This window comes from Sciurus vulgaris, assembly GCF_902686455.1.
Source record: "Sciurus vulgaris genome assembly, chromosome: 7".
Classification (NCBI taxonomy): domain Eukaryota; kingdom Metazoa; phylum Chordata; class Mammalia; order Rodentia; family Sciuridae; genus Sciurus; species Sciurus vulgaris.
Genome location: NC_136467.1, coordinates 34,863,371 through 34,872,378, shown reverse-complemented (window position 1 = coordinate 34,872,378; position 9,008 = coordinate 34,863,371). Strand labels below are relative to the sequence as shown.

Genomic DNA, 9,008 nt, shown 5'->3' with positions numbered 1-9,008 from the left:
CTTTGCCAGCTATATTTCTGGCAAAGAACTCAAGAAACTTAACACCAAAGAAACAAATAACTTGATTAATAAAGGGTCAAACGAACTAAAGAGACTTTTCTCAAAAGAAGAAAAGCAAATGACCAACAGATGTATGAAAAAATATCAAAATCTTAGCAATCAGTGGAAGGCAAACCAAAGCCACACTGAAATTTCATCTTATTCAGTTAGAATGGTAATCATCAAGAATGCATAAAAAGAAGTATAAATAATAATAAGTGCAAGGAGAGGATGGGGAGAAAGGAAATCAGTATTCCTCAAAAAGACTAGGAATGGAACCACCATATGACCCAGCTACACCACTCCTTGATATTTATACAAAGACCTGAAATCAACATACTATAGTGATACCTACATTCCAGTGTTTATAGTAGCACAACTCACAATAGCCAAGTTATATAACCAACCTTGGTACCTGTCAGGTGAATGGATATAGAAAATGTAGTATAAATCCTCAATGGAGTTATATGCAACCCATTAAGAAAATGCAATTATGTCATTTATGAGTAAACTAATGGAACTGGAGAACCTCATGCATAAAAAAAGTAAGTCAGACTCAGAGAGTCAAGGGTCAAATGCTTTCTCGAATATGCTGAAGCTAGAGAGAAATAAGAAATACAGGGAATCTCAAACAGTAGAGGAAAAGGATCAAGTGTGACAGAGAAAGGGGAGGAACTGAGGAATGAAATCAACCAAGTTTTGCTACGACGCATATATGAATTATATCACAATGAATTCCACTTTTCTGTGTAAGTTATGCACCAAATAAAAATAAATGGAAGGAAAGAGTATAATATAAAACAAAATAAAAATCTACTGACTAAGAAAGCTGTTGATTCACCTTCTTTGATTTATTACAGACCTCCTTTGCTTCATATTTAAACTCATTTTCTTTTTACTGTTCCTTTATTCATAATCAGTAAGGACTTCAATACTGGCTTTTCTATTGAGATAAGTACTCTAAAATTACAAAATAATTTCTTTCAAGGAGGTGATTAACTCCAGAGATTTAACTGTAAAACTGTGGTGGGCCTGCTCACCCCAAGCCTGCTAAGGATTAGAGATTTAAGGTAATAAGAGATATATCCTTCTGCTTTCTATTTGCCATTCAATTCCTTGAACATACAGATCTTGTGGCTGATCAACTGAAATGTATTTGGGAGCAGATTAATCATCACACCTAGGAAAATGAGAGTCCAAATAATTTGTGAATCTTAATTACCATCCACTGAAATAAAGGTCACTTTGTAGGGGGATGAGGACACTTCTGTGCTATAGGATCCGTGAATTAGATGAGAAATCTGGTAAACTCCCTGACATGGGTGAGCAAGAGAAGGAGGAAGAGAAGTCAGCCTGCAACTGCAGTGAGTCTCCAAGTGAGACTCAAATGAGATGAGGAAGCAAGCCCAAACTGGGCAGTCACTTCTAAATTAGGGATAATGTTGTCATAGAAGTTATCACTAATAACTGCTTCCACTAAAAACTGGAATTTACTAAGAAACCAGCACCTCATGCATTTTGCTTTGTAGGAGCTATGTTTTCAGGAAACACAAAGATGAAACTGATTGCACACCCCTAAAGTTGCATCTCTCCATTAACTTGCTTGGTATGATGAGAGTTAAAGAAATCCATGGAAAACACTGGAGTAAAAGCAAGTAAGGAGTATTACCTAACTGAGTTCCAGTAACTGAAACATGCTAAAAAACAAAGTCAGAGGACTGGAGTTGTGGTTCAGTGGTAGAGCACTTGCCTAGCATGTGAGAGTAACTGGGTTTGATTCTCAGCACCACATAAAATAAATGAATAAAATAAATGTCCATCAACATCTAAAAATATTTTTTAAAAAGCTAAATCAGAATTGGCTGTCCCATATGCCTGGTTTTGCTCAGATAACTTCATTGAGAGATAAACTCCCTATATCAAAAGATTGTACAACTAAGGCACACACAGTACTTTTAATTATCACAAAAGCCAATACCCTAATAATTTTTTCTTTACTAAATAAAGTTATATTTTCCAAATATAGTTGGTTAGACTTGTTGATGCATCTTCACCAGCAGCTGGCACATCTCCACTCTTCATGTTTCTGGGGTAAATAACTTGAGGCTCTGTGCTGAGGAGTTCCTGAAGGACTGCCCTTGGCCAGGGAATTTCAAATCTCAGAGGCCACAGCTGGCATTGTGAACTTATAGTGGGGAACTTCCCTGCAGTTTCTCATAAGTTAACATGGTTCAAACAAGCTAGATGGTTTGAAATTGTCCTGAACATTGCCTTCAAACTACTCTTTTTGGCCTTGTCCCTAGATTTCTTCACTGGGTCTTTGTCTTTCTTGGCCAACTTTCCACCATCTTTCTTGTCATCCTTGGGAAGCACCATGAATCAGAGAGCAGCGTTGTCATCACCACCTAAGATGTCAGCATGAATGAATAAATAAATAATCTTTCAACATAATAGAATATCATCTAACATTCAGATACCATGGATGATCCCTCCCAATTACCACCCTTCTTTTCCTCCCACTCAATGGTAACCACAATCTTGACATTTAAGTTAATCACTTGTTATCTGTCAAAATTCTGATTTTAGTAGACGTAAACACTACAGTTTAGTTTTGTCAAATCCCAAGTTTGAGATAAGTAGAGTTGAAGTCAGTAGTAGACTCCTTGTGTGTCTGGATCTTGGTTAGATGTTTCTGTTTATGATACCGTGTAATTGCATGTAGCTATCTTTTTGGCTTTATAGTCTCACAGGGTTTTGTCATGTGTTTATACTGTGACTTTATTTTTCCATTCAACTGTGGGTGAACTTTATAAGCCACATTGTTAGGAACATTGTTGTAGGTAGGCCTGCTCTACAGAAGTACTCATTTCTAGAAGTGAAATGCTGGTCAAACATTCGCAGTCCTAATTAATCATGCCAAACTGACTTCCCTTTAAAGTGGTTGTTCAGTTTCCATCCCTGGGAGCAAAGCACAGGAGTCCCTGTGGGTCACATTCTCACTCAGATTTGGTGCAGTAGGATCTGCAGTTGTTTATTCTGGTTAACAGTGTTTTATTGTTTGTATATGTTGCCAAGAATTTTTATCCACTGTGTGGCTTGCTTATTTCACTCACTTGGTAATGTCTTTTGAAGAACCAAAGATCTTAATTATATTGAAGTAAGTTTATTCATTTATTTACTTTGTGGTTAAGTATTTTTTGTGTCCTGTTCAAATAATATATTCCTACCCTTATATAATAAAATTGCTGTCATGTATTAGCTCCTAGAAGGTTTATTATCTTGCTTTTCACATTTAGATTTACAATACACATAAAATTTCTTTTGTGTATAATTTGAAAGAGGATCAAGTTTCTGGGGGTTTTCCATGTCAATATAAGTTTATCCCAGCACCATTTATTGCGGAGGTTATTCATTCTCTGATTCTCTACAGTGACACCTGCCTTGGGTTCCTTGGGCTGCTGGAACAAAGCACCACAAACTGGATGACCTAAAACAACACAAAGGTATTTCCTTGTGATTCTGGATACTGAAAGTGTAAAATTTACTCTGGGTTGGGTCATGCTTTCTGTTGAAGCTCTTGGGGACAATCCTGTTCCCAAGGCTGTCTGATGATCCTTGGTGCTCCTTGGCTTCCAGCTGCAGAACCTCCAGCCTCTGGGCTCCATCATCCCATGATGCTCTGTGTCAGGTCTCTATATCCAACTTCCCTCTTGTCAAAAGGACGACAATTATATTGAGTTTAAGGCCCACCCCAATCTAGTTTGGTTTCCTGTAACTGATTACATCTGCACAGACTCTATTGGCAAAGGAGTTCACATTTCCATAAGTAAGGGGTTGAAGGAGAGTCATTGGGGCCATCATGGAGGCAAGGTTACCACAAACATGTGGCATGCCACCTTGGGCATGAACACAAACACATGTAGGGTCATTCTCAAAAGAAAGGTGAGTATCCATCACAATTGTTAAAATATATGGTTTTAAAATTACATTTCATTTAAATCCATCTTCTGTCTTAACAAATAATGCATAAGTGTGAAATCTTTTTTAGAATAAATTACCCTTAGAAATATTCCACCATTTTATAAAGTTTATTTTTAGATAAATGCTCCTTTAAATGTACTTTATTTTTATATGAAAGATAAAAAATAATTGAATTGCTGTACATACACATCAGCACACATACACACAGAAATCGTCCTTCTGAATTCACAATGTAAAGAGTCGTTTTAAAAATCACAGTAGAGCAGGTTATTAGAAATCCAACTTAACCTTTTCATTTTGATTTGCCTGTGGTCACACAACTAGTAGCGAGTCAGGACTGGACCTAGGATTCCACCCCCCACAGTCTAGTAAGTGTATCAATTACACAATAGTCAACAACATGACTTTCCTGACCATGCAATTTATTTGGTGAAAAAACCACTGCTAGTGACTAAGTTCTATATTATTTTCATGGAATTGTCTGTCAATAGTATTTCTTTATGAGCAGAAAACTCATTGACCCGTTTACATTCTTCCTAAGAATGAAATCCCTTGGTTTGATGATCCTTAGCTGCTACTATATGCATGACTGCTCCCCCTTCCTCAATAAATAAAAATAATAATGCACATTGCATCTTGGGCTATTAGCATTCTCATTCATGCTGCAATTCATCATTTTGAAAAGGGAAGTAGGAAAGCCTAAGCTGGAAAAAGCAAGCGAACTTGAGTGTGTGTCCATCCTGTGTGCACACACCTCTAGAGCATTTGCAGAGAGACCTGTCATCCTGGTATTTTTGGTAATAGGTTCCACGCCTACAAGTAATGTACATGTTCACTGCAGAGCAGTGAATGAAGGGTCCTGTTGTCAGAGACTCTGAGCACAGCTGGGTTCAACTTGCCCTAGCAACAGGCTCTAATGTGACTCTTTTATTTTGTAAAATTCAGGCCTCTAAAATATTTCACGGCATTTGGAAACCTGTGTCTGTCCTACTGTGCACATGTGGTCAACACCATATGCTGACAGATTGAGAATAGAATCCATTATGAACTAGAGTATATTGCATCTAGAAGAAGATTGGCATAAAATTAAAAATGTCATGTTGTACCTCTCAGGTAGATGATGATTTGAGTATTATTGGCCTATAGGAGAGTAGAAGACTGAATGTTTTGTTGTGTGCTCACGATAATAGAAGCAGAAATAGAAATACTCAGAGAGTTAATTATAAAGGGGAAACTGTCAGGTTTGAAACTATGTTAATTTCTCCTAATTGATCTTCTGAAAACTTCTCAGGCTAAGTTCATTTGGTCTACCTGTATTCTATCTTTCATTCAGATTTAATCTTGAAAACAAATCCAGGGGGAGAATTTTTGGTGCACGTTTATTTCCTCTCATATATCTAACTGCATCCTGGTGTGATTGATTTGGAGGACAAATAATCTTTAGATATTTGCCTTTTTAAATTGCAAATATTTCTTTTTTTTTCTTCAGTCTTTCCAGGTTCTTTGGGGGTGTTTTTTGTTTTCTAGAGGTCAAAATAATAATATTCTTCAATCAGACAGCTTATATTAATGCTTCTAAAATCATTCTATATTCTTTTGACTACCATGATTCACTTATATGAACCCACTTATATTAATTTTCAGCAAAGGCAAAATCAACGAAAGAAGAGATGGGATATAAATACTAAACTGATGAGCCCAGAAAAGAAAGCATTTTGCAACTGACTTGGTTCTGGGAAATGCTGCTTAAATTGTATTAACACTTAAAGCTCTACAACTAAATATTTTTGGAATAGGACTGCTGATATTAATTTTTCACTGGCATATAGATATATTATAGTTATGTAGGTATTTACATACATATATTTTATAATGTAATTGCATATTATATTGTATATAATTTTATGTAGGTATTCCATACATATAAAATATAAAATATTATTGTTCTAAGTTAGTGATATTATAATCTATTGCATGTAATTTGTATTAAACATATTGTCACTTGTATTAGGTATATATTTTACATAATTAGAAAGATGATCTCTTGTTTCAAAAAAAACTCTTTTACAGACATGCCAATACACTATTAAATATATAGTATTCTCATCCTTTGATTACTTTCAATCTTTCAATATACTCAGCACCACAGCCCTTAGATGAATGCAAATTTTACAAATAATTAAATGCAACATAATTTTTATTTTAGAACTTAAAAAATCTGTGAAACTTTACATGGTCATTAAGATGTGCACTAAGACCCAAGAGTGTGCTGTGTTAAGGCATACAGGTCTGGAGCAGGGACCCAGACTGGGGTTAGTATACCTACATCCTCACACTTTAATTTAGGGGTCCAAAGCCAAAAACAGATAGCAGTCTTGTGTCTTTTTGCCGGAACAAAGAGACATAAGCCACAATCATAGACTACCATTTTGAGAGACATAAATTGTGCATAATTGTATGTAGATAACTTTCTATTTATTATTTCTACTCCTTATATGAAATGTGAAAATATCTTGGGAATTTCACTTATTGCCTTAGTAAGTTGTAGAAGTTTACCTGACCACACAGCCTGCTCTATTTACTGAATCATAATATACCATAATTCACTATAAAAACACAGCAAAATAAAGATGTAAGATGAGTGTTCCAAACAGACTTTAGAAGGAATGTCCTTTTAATATCTGCCTCAAGTTTTAAAGAAGTTGCAATTAGGGGCGGAAGGTTCGGTGGCAGTCGTCGGTCTTCCAGCTGGTGGTAGTTGGTGTCTCGGTGTTGGGCGCTGGGACCCTAGTTAAATGTAGTTTGGGGAGGGTTGTGGGGTCGTATTTTTCTGTCTGCTCCCACCTTCCCTGGGTTTTCCTTTCACCTCCTGGGCCTCGCGGAGGACTCCCCGGCCCTTAGGGCCATGGCGTCAGCAGTGTTTTTTGCGAGTTCCTCATAAGCACATTTTAAAGTCTTCAAGATGGTTTCTAGCAGACCTTGGAAGAAAAATAACATCAGCATTACGCTCATTGAGCATGCACCATTATCAATGAAGAGGTATTAAATGCTATGCTAAAAGAAGTATGTACAGCATTATTAGAAGCGGATGTTAATATAAACTAGTGAAGCAACTAGAGAAAATGTTAAGTCTGCTATTGATCTTGAAGAGATGGCATCTGGTCTTAACAAAAGAAAAATGATTCAACATGCTGTCTTTTAAAGAACTCGTGAAGCTGGTAGACCATGGAGTTAAAGCATGGACACCCACTAAAGGAAAACAGAATGTGATTTTGTTTTGTTGGATTGCAAGGGGAGTGGTAAAACAACAACATGTTCAAAGGGGCAGTCTGGCTTTTAATGGCTTGAGTATATGATTTTTGAAGATGAGAACAAGGTTAGCATATTATTACCAGAGGAAAGGTTGGAAGACCTGCTTGATATGTGCAGACACATTTACAGCAGGGGCTTTTGACCAACTAAAACAGAATGCTACTAAAGCAAGAATTCCATTCTATGCAAGTTATACCGAAATGGATCCTGTTATCATTGCTTCTGAAGGAGTGGAGAAATTAAAAAATGAAAATTTTGAAATTATTATTGTGATACAAGTGGCCGCCACAAACAAGAAGACTCGTTGTTTGAAGAAATGCTTCAAGTTGCTAATGCGATACAACCTGATAATATTGTTTATGTGATGGATGCCTCCATTGGTCAGGCTTGTGAAGCCCAGGCTAAGGCTTTTAAAGATAAAGTAGATGTAGCCTCAGTAATAGTGACAAAACTTGATGGTCATGCAAAAGGAGGTGGTGCACTCAGTGCAGTTGCTGCCACAAAAAGTCCAATTATTTTCATTGGTACAGGGGAACATATAGATGACTTTGAGCCTTTTAAACGCAGCCTTTTATCAGCAACTTCTGGGTATGGGTGACATTGAAGGACTGATAGATAAAGTCAACGAGTTGAAGCTAGATGACAATGAAGCACTCATAGAGAAGTTGAAACATGGTCAGTTTCGTTGCGAGACATGTAGAACAATTTCAAAATATCATGAAAATGGGACCGTTCAGTCAGATCTTGGGGATGATTCCGGGTTTTAGAACAGATTTTATGAGCAAAGGAAATGAACAGGAGTCAATGGCAAGGCTTAAGAAATAATGACAATAATGGATAGTATGAATGATCAAGAACTGGACAGTACAGATGGTGCCAAGGTTTTTAGTAAGCAACCAGGAAGAATCCAAACAGTAGCACGGGGATCAGGCGTGTCAACAAGAGATGTTCAGGAGCTTTTTGACACAATATACCAAGTTTGCACAGATGGTAAAAAGATGGGAGGTATCAAAGGACTTTTCAAAGGATGGTGACATGTCTAAGAATGTGAGCCAATCACAGATGGCAAAATTGAATCAACAAATGGCCAAAATGATGGATCCAAGAGTTCTTCATCACATGGGTGGCATGGCAGGACTTCAGTCAATGATGAGGCAGTTTCAACAGGGTGCTGCTGTGGCAATATGAAAGGCATGATGGGATTCAATAATATGTAAAGAAGATGCCTTAATATAAAACTGACCTGATTGATTACTTTATTTGCTGAGACCTCAGAGTTTTCCCTCCTTTTTGCAAATAGGGAAAAAAAGTATTTTTCTTGCCCTCTTTTTCTTTTTCTTTTCCCCCTCTTCTTTTTTCTTTCTTTCTTCTTCTCTCCCTTCTTTTGATATAAGGGAGGAATATATGGTTTTTGTGAAAATCATTATATTTCTGTTTGGAACTTTTTTTCTTTTAGTTTTCATCATCTTAACACCTCTTAAGGTTAAACAAATCATGATGTAAAATTTTTAGTACTTAAAGGTTTTTAATTGTCTCAAAGGCCAAGCATTACATTTTGTAAACAGTCCTGGGCAGTAAAGTACATGAGGTCTCAATAAAAGTGCTGTAAAATAAAATTCAAAATGGTTATAAGTTAAGGGGTTGTTACCTTCTCTTATGGTTTAAAAGGATCAGTA

General features: G+C 36.5%; 1 pseudogene across 1 annotated transcript; it reads left to right on the top strand.

Moving 5' to 3' along the window:
- The first annotated feature begins 7,361 nt into the window (after positions 1-7,361).
- Positions 7,362-8,765, top strand: LOC306666227 (signal recognition particle subunit SRP54-like; annotated as a pseudogene). The gene has a single exon. The product of its transcript is annotated as a signal recognition particle subunit SRP54-like (transcript).
- Positions 8,766-9,008: the final 243 nt, after the last annotated feature.